The sequence below is a fragment of the Catharus ustulatus genome, chromosome 10 (genome assembly GCF_009819885.2).
Source record: "Catharus ustulatus isolate bCatUst1 chromosome 10, bCatUst1.pri.v2, whole genome shotgun sequence".
Lineage (NCBI taxonomy): Eukaryota > Metazoa > Chordata > Aves > Passeriformes > Turdidae > Catharus > Catharus ustulatus.
Window position 1 is genome coordinate 996,949 of NC_046230.1, and position 13,522 is coordinate 1,010,470.

General features: G+C 43.7%; 1 protein-coding gene across 3 annotated transcripts in view; it reads left to right on the plus strand.

Moving 5' to 3' along the window:
• PIK3CB (phosphatidylinositol-4,5-bisphosphate 3-kinase catalytic subunit beta) overlaps positions 1-13,522 on the plus strand; it is a 90,037-nt gene that overhangs the window by 13,727 nt on the left and 62,788 nt on the right. Inside the window, exon 2 of one of the 3 annotated variants that reach the window (XM_033068581.1) lies at positions 4,878-5,043. The exons of 1 other annotated variant lie outside the window; for it this stretch is intronic. The gene's annotated coding sequence lies outside the window, so the exon portion shown is untranslated. Of the gene's footprint in view, positions 1-4,877; positions 5,044-6,220; positions 6,286-13,522 lie in introns of those variants that run through there. One more of the 3 variants, XM_033068582.2, reaches the window with a different exon arrangement.

Genomic DNA, 13,522 nt, shown 5'->3' on the forward strand with positions numbered 1-13,522 from the left:
TTGTGGCAGTTCTGACAAAACGAAGTCTTACTAACCATGACTTATACCACGATGGCTGGACAATGATCTCCTCTAAGAAAACTTGACAAAACATCAGTTGAAAGTCTCCTCAAGGTGAAATTCTGAAATAATACATATCCATAGTCATTAAAAAGTGTGACAGCCTCAGTAGTATTCCCGATCATTACTGGTTTTCACAGTTGTCACATCTGCTCTGTTATCAGAATTGCCTTAACAAAAAGGCCAGCTAGAAAATAAATATGCAAAGAGGCTGAAACAGAGACGGATTTCCTGTAATGAATCTCTCTCTAGTCTTTGCCTCTGGCTGAGAATAGTAATATGCCATTAACCCAAGAGATGTAAAACATGCTGTGCTGTGCTTGGAAAGGTGTCAGAAACTCCTCCTGTAAAGATGAGAAGATATTTTATTGCTTTTTCAATTGCTGGTTGGCCTAATCATAGTAAGCATTTCAGCAAAAGGGAACTCCTTGTGAAGGCTGATGTTTGAGTTTGGTAATTAGCAGATTGCAAAGAGGGGCTGGTAACACAGATGTATGGAGGCAGGAGGAGCAGCTGTTACACTTGAAGTGCTGTCTCACACATTACAACCTGCTGGACATTGAAGCCTATTTTTAGTAAAAGAATAAATAAGCTGGCTGTGCCCTACTTTTTGTCAAAATGTGTCATGGGATCTTTGTATTTGATTAGAAAAGTCAGTAGAGATAACACAAGGGAACTTGGTGCCTCATCTAAAAACTGACATTTTAAACAATCCAGTTATGTTAATAAAATGTTAATATTGGTTATGAGTTCAGGCCTATAAAGTATGCAGAGGAAATGATAGCTGGTGGGAGACTTGCCTGTGTGGGATGTAAAGTTACATGCCAACAGAAGTCCTGTTCTAGTAGGAATTGGCCTTTTGGATGAAAGAATTTGTTTTGTATTGGTGGAACTGTTTTTACAAAGTCTGTGTTAGTAAACTGGAAAAATGAAAGACTACATAGAGTTATTTCTATATAAAGGGGGAATGTAGCCGGAAAGTCAGTTGGCCACTTCAGAATTCTGTTGATTGCTGTAAAGGCCTTACTCTTCCTACTTCTGAGTAGTTTTTTTGGGATTTTTTTATCTTCACTTGCTGACGCAGATGGAGGTCCATATACCTCACGAAAAAGCTGTCTTGCAAAGTGTGACCACACCTAGAAAGCAGAACGGGTGCAGAAAAAGATACATTGGCTATGGTATGGAATTAGTGACAATAAGTATTTTCAGTCAGTTTGTCTATAGATTAGTGCTATTAAAAATTTGCTGCTTTATTACAATAGAATTTGCATGAACTGACCAAAATGGCACCATTTAGAAGTGCCTGCCTAGGAGCTGCTGCCCACGGGGTGTCTGTGCTTTGGAAGCAATAGGTCCACGTGTCTTCTGGCTGTGGATTTCCTTAGTGGGGTGGGGGGTTCAGCTCCCAGCCCTCCCTGGCACAGCTGCAGCCTCAGTGCAGTTCCCCAGCCAGGACCAGGTTTGGAGAGCCCCAGGGAAGCTGTGTGGGATCACCAACACAACCAGTGCTGCAGAAGGAGAGCCTTGGTGCGGTCAGGCCTCCCTCCAGCTCGGACCTGCTGCTGCTCACCTGCTCACACAGCTTCTCCGAGCGGGAAAAAGCAGAAAGAGCTGAGCCCAGCAGTTCACAGCAGGGCTGTGTCTGCCCTGATGGGTGCATCAGCTGACACGCTGGTGATTCTGGTGTGGCACAGCAGCCTCGGAGGTCAGGGAGGTTGAGGAAGAGGCCTTGTATCTCAAGTGGCTCTGTGTCATTTAAGTTAGGTTTAAAATTTTAAAATGAGAAGCCTCAGACACAGAATTCAGGAGAAGGAACAGAACAATGAAGAGCCAGGATGTTGCCTGGGCTGCTGGAGCTGGATTTGAGGGCTCCTGTAGCTGGCAGAAGGATTTGCCTCTCTGGTTCCTGTATATACGCTCTAGGTTCTCAGATAACTTCCCTGCTGAATCTTACTCATGTTAAATAACTTGATTTAGCAAAGCACTGTTAAAGCTGCTGGTTCTTGCTGCAGGCTGTTGCTTCATTACCAAGCCCAGCATCCGTTTTGTCTGATGTGTGCATTTGCAGTCTGGTACTGAACATCACTCGGGGCTGCTGCTGCCTCCCCTGTGAGACACAAAGGGAAGCTCTGGGTTCTGCACACCCAGGCTGGAGCCAGCACAGGCACAGGGAGCAGAGCACTGCCCAGGGCACCTCTGGGGGTCTGCCTGCTCACAGCAGGCAGGTGGGTGTCACACGGTGTCCTTCACTGTGCCATTAGCACTTCTCCACACACCCCGAGAGCCCCTGCCAGCAGTGCCAGCTTGGATTTCACACACAGCTGCACACACGGGCGAGGTCCAGGAGGCAACTTTTACTGATCAATTTATCAGTGATGGAGAGAGGGGGGCATCCCAGGTTGGATCAGAAGCCAATTTTATTGAGTATACAAAGCGTTTATATGGGGTTTTACATGTATGGCACCAATATAGGGTTCTAATTTTGGTAACAATTTCCCATTGGTTACACATTCTTCATGACATCACGTCATCTGGTAACATTATCTTATCAAAAAGTTTCACAACGCGTTTCTTGGTCACTTCTTGCCCAGGAAGCATTTATCTGTGTCTGTCTCTCCCACAGTTTCTGCTCAATCAGGCCTAAGATATCAGGGCTCTTTATCAGTTCCATTGTACTCTCTGTTTTGTTCCCTGTACATCTGAGGCTGGTAGAGGACCATGCTACCCGCATACCTTATCCACTTTGTCATACCATTTGTATGTGCTGTAGTACTTTAACCTAGGGCATGAAATAATTGGGAATCTCTGTGTTTCCCTACAGGAGATTGAATATAGACTTTGACAGTTAAACCTGATTCTTGGGATCTATTGTACTAAACACATGGCTTGAAATAGTGTTTATTAAGACTTTTTAAATTTCAGTGACTAACAATTCTATCTTCCAAGTGGTAACAACCTGCTACTTTAGGCAACAGGAGACATATTTTTTCTAGTCAAGATGAAGGAGGGCCTTCAAAGGGCAGATGAAAGTTTTGTTAACAGATAAGCTATTTTTTGAATGTTATAATGCAAACTGGCTTTCCTCTAGGGGCTGCTAAGGAGAGTGACATGTTATTTGTCATATACAAGATGTTCTAAAGCCTTTTATTTGAACAGCATTAGGCAGCAAGCAGACAAAGGGATGACCATGCAGTGTAAAGTGACCATTATTCTCTCTACTATAGCTCACACAGTTTTGAATATAACCTTTTTTTTTATAATGAAAAGAATTACTGATGAGAGATTCTCGTCATTCTGTATTCACCAGAAAACATTCCTGTGCATTAACTGCCCAAAACTCATTTGGTTTGAAGATGTTGCCATTGTATCACAGTATCAGAGAGTAGCAAGTTGCTCTAAGTGTTAAAATTTTCTAATAGATTCTTTCTAATAATCTCCCGCCCAGTATTATACTGTGTTCTGGATCATTGTCCTTTACATTTAATAACTTCAGGTTTTTTTTCAGAATGGCTTTTTCTGCTTCAGGCCAAACATCCTTACCATGGCATTTCCACTTGCCTTTTTTAAATGTCTGTTTGCTGCCATGGTTCTGTGATGTTTGCAAATACAGAGACAACTTAGTTTCTTTCTTCTGTTTGCTGCAGTGACACAGGATTCAAAGAGTGTTAACACAAAAACCTGAAAATTACACATTTTCAAGCAACCAAGGATGTGCCCTAGGTGTACAGCTGTTTCACATGCAAAGACATGACTCAGATCCAGCCTCTTTAGACAAAACCCTTTCGTTATACTGAGAACACATGTAACAATAGCCTGGGGGGCAGAATAATAGAACATTTGTTGCTTTGTGAAGGGGGGTGGGAAGGGAATCCAAAGATAAGGAAATTGAAAATTAAAATTACATTTGAAGTCTGGTGGGGTTTTTTTTTGCATGCCACACAGGATATAAAAGTGTTTCTTTAAGATGTTTCAACGCAAGTTCCTTATCCATATCGCACACACTGTCCGTAACAACTCCATGTGTGACAAGAACATGAATGTCATGCAAGCTGATCAACTATAATCTGAAATATGTTAATAGCTACTGATTGAGATCTCTTTATTGCCCCTGCTAAATACTGATATTGTATTTCGAGGCACAAAACAGAAAATTGAAAGGAAATTTGAAATCAGGGATTACAGCCCCAGAGAAAAACTTGGTGTGGTCAGATTTCATTGAAGTCTACTCACAGAAATTGTCTATACAAGACAATTTTAAAGTGCCTAGGGCTTTATGTATGATAGACCCTTCATCATCATGATTCAAATGAAAAGATGGCAGTACAGTAAACAGATTTTTAAGCCCCTGGATAGTAGCCCTCTGCTCAGTCCAGTAAGTAACTCACATCATACTTGGCTTATGCTTTGCAAAGGCTGCACTGGATCCTACAGAACAACCGCCTAATGTCACAAGATCCAGAGTAAATAGCTCTTTTTAAAAAAAGTTATCAAGCCTTTCCAGTCACCAGTGAGCCAACTACTAAGCCAAGGTTTCAGTATCTAAGCCAAGACTATCTGGAATATTTAATGTCAAAACCACAAGTATCAGAATGATTTGAAAAACTGCATATCTGGGACTTTTTGCACTACTGGATTTCATTAGTAACTTACTTCAGAAATATATTTCAATTGCAATGTAAACTTTTAACAGAAGAAACAAGTGGCTCAACATGCTGAGCTAAACTTTGTAATGCAGAGCACGATCTTTTTGTATGAGCTGTGCATTTGCCTGATGAACCAGTTTCATTTGAACTCTAGTGGCTTTTTTTTTTTTCCAGGAAGAAGGGAAGTCAAGTGAAGTTACTACAATCTGTGGTGTGAAGTAGCAGCGTGGTGTTCGAGAGCAATGCCTGTGGTACTGAGCAGACTTAAGGAACTGGTTAAAAGCAGGAAGGGGAGCTGTTAATTGATACACAGACAGGCTGTGAAGGCAACTGACACACGGTAGGCAAGATTTCTCATTAACTTTTGCCCTTCCACTGAGATTTGCCTAGAGGTAGCATTGCTTGATCACCATTCATGCAAAAATCCCATTTGCTGAAGTAATAGGGGAGATCATTGTCCTTCTCAGAGATTTCCAGTTAATCCATGTTGTGGTTGGTTGGGTGGTTTGGAAAAAACAACAAAGCATTTCCTTGATATTTTTTAATCCTAATTTAATGGATTTTTAGTGCCTTGAGAATCGGCAAGTGAAGTTGAGGAAGTAAATCCGTCCAACAATCCATTTTCAAAACTGGAATAACTGGAAAAATGAACAGACTAAAATAGACAAGCTTAATGATACAGCATGATTATTAGCATAGGGATGTTAAAATATGCATAATACGATCATACTCTTTGTGGACAAGGATGTGCTACGCCTCACCCTGCGTTCATTAAAGGCGGCAGGAATGCTGCTGCTGATTCCGGTGGGTGGGGACGAGCCCGCTGCATTAAAAAGTTGTTTCATTACCGGTTACATTCTACCTCGCCTTCCTTTGATTGCTTCTTTCAAGCCTTAGAAAACCCCCTTTTATAGTAACCACTTTCCACGCAGTTATTCCTGACCGCTCAGCACCAAGACTCGAAATGAGGAAGTATCAGGGAATTCACTGGCAAGGCAATAGGCTGCTCTAAAGAGCTCTCTCTACCCTGCTGATTTCCGAAAGGCGCTTCGGGAAAGGTGCTCTAGGATGAGCCTTTCCAGCGTGCCCACGGGCGGCTGCCCCTGCCCGCGGTCCGAGGCTGCCTGGGGGTGCGGGAGCGGCTTTCCGGGAGCAGCAGACCGGGGGGAAGTGGAGCTGCGCGTGTGTTGGCCTGTCCCGGAGCGCCTGGGGGCTCTCGCCAGGGGGGTCTCGCCGGGGGCTTGGCGGCCCGGCCCGCCAGGGGCGGGGCAGAGGCGACCCCCGCCCCGCTCGCCGCCGGCCCGCAGCGCCGACCGGAGGCGTAGCCAACTCCGGCCCGCCCGGGGAAGGGGAGCGCCCGCAGGGCGGGACGCGCCCCGCCATTGGCCGCCACCCGCGCCTTGATAGCGAAAGCCTGGCCCGGGTTGGCGGTGGCGGCCCGAGGGCGAAGCCATCGCCTTGGTAACCCCGGCGGAGCGCAGCGCCGGTGCCGGTGGCGGCCGAAGGAGCGCTCCCCGCTGGCGCCAGCGCCGCCGCGCTGGCTGGGGCGGCGCGGACACGGCGGCGGCCGCTGCCCGGGCAGGTGGGTGTGCGGGGGCTGCGGGGCCGGCCGTGCCCGGGCTGCGCTCCGAGCGGGACGGACGGGACGGACCGGCGGCGCCCGCTCGGTGCCGGCGGGGCTGCCCTCGGCCTCCAGCTCGCTGCTGGCGGTGCCTCGCAGCCCCGGGCTGCGAAGGAGGAAAGCACCGCGCCGCTTGCGACACCGCGGTTGCTCAACCGCGCGGGCGGCCGTGCGCGCTCCCCGCGCGGGAAGGTTTCGGCGGGACGCGGCCGCTGGGAGCGGAAAGGGGCCCGGGGCGGCCGGCGGGGCTGGGCTCGGCTCGGCTCGGCGCAGCGGGCGGGCGCCTTTGTGCGCGACCGCGCCGGGAGTGGCCCCGCAACAAGTGCCCGGTCCGGCCCGGGTGAGCCCTCCCGCCGCGGGGCGAGCGGCTCAGCCCCGGCCCCTTCCGCTGCCCGGGGCTCGGGACAGGCTGGATGGTGCCCGGGTGCGTGGCTCCTGCTCTCCCCGAGCGTTTGCCGGACAAGCTTTGCGCTCTGCCTGCTGGGCTTTTTCTGTTTTTTTTTCTCCCCCAGTTGAGAACTGTCGGTGATTGCTCTGTGAATTTTAAGTGGCGTTTCTCTTACTCGATACTCCCGGTTGTTTTAAGCTGGATTTCTGAGCGTTGTTTTCCTTGGGAACTGCAGGAATTTGTATGGCAAAGCAGTATTTGGGAAATGTTTGCAGTCAGCTGCTCGCGCGCTGTGCGGGCGGCGCACAGAGCCATGATTTTGGCACTGCTGTCATCGTGTGCTCTCCTGAGCACCAAACTTCCACTGACCAGGAGTGCTCGAGAGCACAGTTTCTGTGTAAGGGGGAAATAAATCTTCATTAGTACCAAGGAGTTCCTGAAAGAGAAACGGAGACCTTTCATGCCAGACTCGCCGGTTTGTCTAGCTCCAACACATATGTGCTTAGACTCGTGCTGGACGCTTTCCAAAATCCGGAAAGATGAGTTTTTATTGGGGTTTACAGAGAGTTTTTCCGTTTGTTTTGGTCTTGTTCCGTTTATTTTCTCCCCCCGAACTTTATGCACTTACAGGCTTCTCTTGTCACTAGATACACTGACAGCTTTTGTTCATTTGGAATTGACAATTGTAGCCATAATTGTAAATATTAGGTACTTACTAAGTCTCTGCTGCTGTTATTCTGTTGATACTGAACTTCATTCAGGCTTGGTAAGTTCCTAAAGCTGGAAACCCCAGCAACATAGGATTTATGTTTTCAGGATTGTAGTTCAGGATTTGAAGTGAGATGGATGCATGAAGGATGTTGGGGAAATTTGATTGGCTTGTGTTTTGTAGTATTAGCTAAAGATTCCCGCATCTATATGCCTTCAAAGATTCATTAAAAGGTGGAATAAAACTTCAGAGCATGCTTGCTTTTAGGAAAATTGCATATTAATGAATATTGAACATCTGTATGCTTGGCAAAGGGTTGTGAAGCCTAGTGGAATGCATGAAGGTGGCTGGGGAATCAACCACCAGGTCACCTGGAAGCTTCAGTTCAGACTAGTGGTGGTTTCCAGGCTTTGGGAGTTCCATGCCAGCAAGCTGTGCTTTTCAGAAGAGTGGGGATTCAGGAAAGCATTACCTAACAGAAATTCTTTGGTAATTGGTTTACTGGCCTTTTTAAAAAGAATATCAGGAGTATTGGTAACATCAGGAATGTTTTGATGTGTATTGCCTTGGAAACATGCCTGAGTGGGGTTTTTAACATAGATTAAATGTTTTGGGCAGTTTGGGTTTTTGTGTTACTTTTTTTCTTTAAATAAAAGAGACCTTCTCTATACATGGTCTTAAAATATTTTTGTTGTTTGTCTATTTAAGTATCTATTTTTCTTGAGTAAAACTCACTTCCGTTCAGCCAGGTTTCACTTCCTTGGAATATCTGATGTCATGAATTCACTGGTTCTCCAATTGTCTATGGACTTTTGGCAGAGCTCCAAATTCTAGTGTAGGAAAGCCTCCTAAAAAAAATAAAAAATCTTTCTTTGACTTTTGTGATGTAGTGAAGAGAGAACATGTCCTATTCAATTATTCCTTTCCCTTTAAAATTTGCATATGTCTGTTATATGCTCTATTTTGCAAATAAATTAACCCCAAAATCCAGTAAAAATCCAAGGTTAGCGTTATAACACTATATGTACAAGGAGGGTGCAGAGGAAGGAATGTTGTTTACAAGTTGTGTGGAAATGCAGGCTGGTGTTTTGGTGTTTAGCTAGAAAGCTGCTGTTGTGTTTCAGTGACCAGGGCAAACAGTTCAGGCAGTTTAAGTGCTTTTGCACAGATCTAAAGATACGAATGGAAGAGTTGCCCTTTAAGAGTTGGTTCTTTAATGGCTGCCATCAGTTAGCTTACCTGAAAATGAGTGCAGGGCTTGTTGGGCTGTAGAATGTGATGCTGTATTTATCCAGCCACGGGGCTGCTTTGGTTCAGCTGGACTTTCTGACTTGCCACTCGTGGGAGCAGCAGACCATAAAGTTTGCCCCTTTTCCCAGTTGGCAGTTTCTGTGGAAGAAGTCCAGGACAGGAAAATCTGAAATAAGCATCATTCACTCAGTTGCATAGAAAGGCTTGCTTGTTTGTTTTTTGGAACGGGGGAGGGGGGGGGTTGGTTTGTTTGGTGTTTTTTTAGTGAATATGTGTTTTCCTCAAACCAATACTCTTGGACTGACATACATGGTGTTACACAGTACATCTCAAATCTTTTGCCTCAAAGCAGGATGACTTGGAATCATGGAGGCCAGAAATTCAATACTATTGCCTGAGTCATGAAACAATTTGTTTTGTGGCAGTGCTGCTGCTAGTCCTTCCAGTCACTCACATGTGAAAGTTTCAGTGTGTTTTGATAATTAAATCAGATCTTGGAGCAAAGATCGTCTTGTGTTAGAAATTTAACCTTTTTTTTTGTAATTAATTTTAGCAGTAACTAAATGCAAGCAGTTGTGCTTTGGGTTGGCAAGATGTGTATACTTACAATCCAGAATTAACAGCAGGCAACCTTTGAAATAATCACAATTCAGGGAACCTTCAAGGTGAAGGTTATATGGATCTGGATAACGCCTGAAGTATCAGGTACTTTGTAAAGCAACATCGACCAATCTGTGTTAGTCCATCAAATTTACATGGGTAAATCCTTTTATCTCAGCCTTTGGTGGAAAGAAATTCAGGAATGCAGTTTCATTTGCATACATTAGGAGCTGCAGAGGAGGCCCTCCTGTGCAAATGCTTGTGGATATGTAGGTACCAACATAATTGAATTTACATGCTGGCTTCAGAAGATTAAAGAGACAAAGAGTAACACCCAGGTGTCAAAAGCAGCTTCCTCTGAGAAGTGGGATTGGGGCAGTTCTACTTCCCCACTGATAATCTGTGTGTGTGTGTGCACTGTTACTCGGTTTGATTTTGGCTTCTTTTAGGCAGCCAGTTTAATTCTAGCCTGCTAAAGGGCACAGACTTTCAGAAACTGGTTGTACACAAACAGAGGATCCGGGCTGTCCTCACCTACCTTTGCTCCTTCCTAGCTTTGGCTTTTGGCCAAACCCTTTTCAGTTCATTAAAAAGGGAGAAGGTCAGTTGTATCCATTTCTTACCTTAGGTGCTCTTGACTTAATACTGTGAATTAATTGAACTTGGGAGTAATTTTGTGTGGAGTTACCTGTATAGAAGTATGTTTTGTATTTAATTTTAAAAGAGCATAAAAATAAGGAGTACTATAAGTTCCCTCTGAGACAAAATACATAAAATTGCTATTCACGGCTTCCTTTTGTTTTTTTAAGCTTGTTAAACATGCACTTTTTATAAGTAGTGTTGCATTAATTTTTTGCTATGAAATTGAATTGTAAAGGGTGCTTTTCTGTTTCTAGAATATCCTGCTTTTGGTTTCAATAGTAGTTACTCTGATTTTTTTCAGAATACTCTGATTTTTTGTGAATTCATCAAAATAGCAGCATCAAAATATCTCAAAGGAACTTGATCAGAGATGTTGATGTCTAGTTTTATGCTTGTGTAACTCAGCTTTATATGCTGCTGTAAAGCTGAATGGTTTTACTTCCCATATTAGGTTGATAAACAATCTTTTAGTACTTTACTTCTGGCTGTGTAAATGCAATTTTTATTCCTGTTTTCCAAAAGCTGTGATGACTGGGAGTAAAGTCTGTGTTGGGGGTGTGTTCTCGTTGCTGTCTTTTTGGGTTCACTTTTAGGGGCTGCTAAAGGCTTAAGTTGATTTTAAATTTCTTTTCACAGTGCTCTTCTGGGGATTTCCACACCCCTCATCCCCCAATATTTTCTATATGCAAAGCAGAAAGCAGAGGCATTAGTTTGGAACTAAGGACAGTTTTAAGTGATGTGCAGTCCATCAGAGGCTTGCACTACTTGTTCTCACTTCAGATCATTCCTGTCCTCTCTTTGCCCCCAGGCACCATGTATCCACTGAGTTTAAAAAAACTGAGAGAATTCAGAGATGGATTGGAGGATGTAAGTTTGGAGTTGGCATCAGATGGCAGAATGTGGGCATGAGCTCGTATGGCTGGCAGAGGTAGATAACAGTTCTGTGGAAGTCATGAGAGGTTCTGTGGTGAAAGTTGTCTGTTAATAGGAATTTGTAAAAATACTGCTGTGCCTTTAGTTTTATGGTGCAGTGTTGCTATGAAGTATTTGCTAATTCTTGATGTTTCTGAAAGTGTGCACAGAAGGTATCAGGGCAATGAAATAATTTAAAAATAAGCATAAGAATAGCCAGTTGTTTATGGAAGCTGTTATGTGGACTGTGCAATAGCTGGTGGTCTGTACTATTAACCTGACACTGTAAGAGGCCCAGAGTCCTGCTGTCAAGTGGTTTTGCGACTTAATTTGAGGTTTTGTGACTTAATTGAGATTTAATGTGGCAGACCTGTGCTTGTGTGCAGCTGCAGAGTATCAGAAACAGTTTAAAAATCAAAATAAGTAGGTGTTTGGAGAACATTGTACAAAATCTCTAGAAAATAGAATAACTGGTAACTTTTTTTAGTACTTGAGGTTCTTATGGGAGCTAACTCTTGAGCAGCTAACTCTTGAGCAATACTTTTTTTCTTTAGTAAATACTGTGCTTGAGAGATGCTTTTTGATATTGTTACATTATTTTATTTTTTAGCAAGCAAAGGAAGCATTTTGAAATGTGCTATTAATTTCAGTTAACAATTTGCTGTTTATGAGTATAGAATGTTCACAACAGAAGAATATGAAGCAGTGTGGTTTAAAAACCTGATTACATTTGTGCCACTGCAAATAACAGCCAAAAATCTGCTTTTGAGTCCTGCAGAAGAATGGTTTTCAGTCAGTGGTGGGAGCATTGCTGTTTAGTCCTCCAGAAGGCTGCAGGTTGGTCTGTAGTTTGTGTGTACAAACCATTGGTACAGACACAGCTATAGGAGAGAACCAGGTAAACAAAGGCCAGCGTTGCCAGCAGAAACTCAAGAAGCTAAGTGCAAAGTTGACTGGGTAGAAAGAGGCACATAAAATGTTATTCAAAAATTGCACTGGGCACTGAATCCCCTTTCTGCTTGGCTTCATGTCTCAGATTCCTTTTCTGATTTTGAAGAGTACTTTGGTCCTTTTGCCTGTACTTTTTTCCACTTAATCTACATTTCAGTATTTCCAGTTCTTTTACTTTTTTTCTTTCTTTGTACAGTGTGGCACTACGTTTATTACTCTTGGGCTAGTCCTTCTCCCCAGATCCTCCATTATTTCCCTCCTAACCCCCCAAAAATTTGTTCACTTAACCTTACATGACAATGTTATTTACTCTCTACTGGTGTTGGGATGTTTTTGGCATTTGGGGATTTTTGTGGTTGGTTTGGGTTTTTCTTCCCCCAGTTCCCTTTTTGACTTAAAGGAAGACAAGGCCTTTGGGATTTTCACACCACTGCACACATTCTGTATTGGGGTTTGAAAATCACATGGGCTTGGAGTATTTGTATTTCAGACCTTTAGTGCTGAGCATCTTGCTTTGTTTCTGATACAGGGAAATAATTTCTGAATTTACTGTTTGGTTATCTGGTTAGTCTGAATTTAGTATTTGGTTATGACCTGCTAAAGATGCAGTTCAAGACAGAAGATATTTAAGGGGGATTGTTCAAGTCCTAACCTAGGATCCTCTAAACAAGGAAGGGTTAGTGCTTGGTGTAAAGGCAGCAGTGAAAGAGAGACAGTGCATGTCTGTCCCTATGGGCATGGGCCATGGCAGCATCAGAATGTGAGCAGACACAGTAGAGTGCTAGTCCTTTTACTAATTAATGGAGATGGACAAGGCTGAATCCCCAAAACCAAGTCAAAACCTAGTAGGAAATAAACATTAAAATGTAGAATCCTAAAATGATTTGGGTGGAAAGGTTAAATATCATGCAGTTGCACCCCCCTGCCATGGGCAAGAATGTCTTCTGCTATTCCAGGTTCCTCCAAGTCCATCCAGCCTGGCCTTGGACACTTCAGGAATGGGGTAGGCACAACTTGCTTTACAATTTTACGCTAGTGCAGCTTTACAACAACCTGAAAGGAGCTTACAATCAGGTGAAGTCATTTTCCCGAGCACCAAGTAATGGAATGTGAGGAAACTGCCTCAACTGCACCAGGGGAGGTTTAGGTTGGATATTGTGCAAAATCTCTTAACCAAAAACGTTATCTAGCACTGAAATGGGCTGCTCAGGGAAGTGGTGCACTCACCATCCCTGGATGTATTTAAAAGATGTGCAGATGTGGCACTCAGGGAAAGGTTTAGTGCTGGGCTTGGCAGCACCAGTTTAACATTTAAACTTAGTGTTAAGGGTCTTTTCCAACCTAAATGATTCTATGGTTTTATTCTGTTTTATGCCAGGAATTGTGGATTGAGCCACAGCAGCAAGAGGTGAAGAACACTTGTGTGCTTCTGCTGAAGTGTTTTGAATTATTTACTTGTAGTAATGACTGAGATGTGTGTCTGTCTGTAGAAGAGCTGTCTTGTTTTTCTGTTCATGGCAGGAATCTGTGATGACTGCTGATGGAAAGTGAGTAGTAGTTTCTGAACCCTCTGGAGAGAAGAAAAACATCATTAGTCTGGCAGATTGTCAGCAGCAAATGGTACATTAATTTTTGGCACAAAACTTACTAGCAAAAAAAGATTTTCCTTTCTGTTGTTAATAATAAAAATCAGGAGGGACTGATTATCTGCTTGGTAGCTAATATTGTTCTGCTTCTTTTTAATA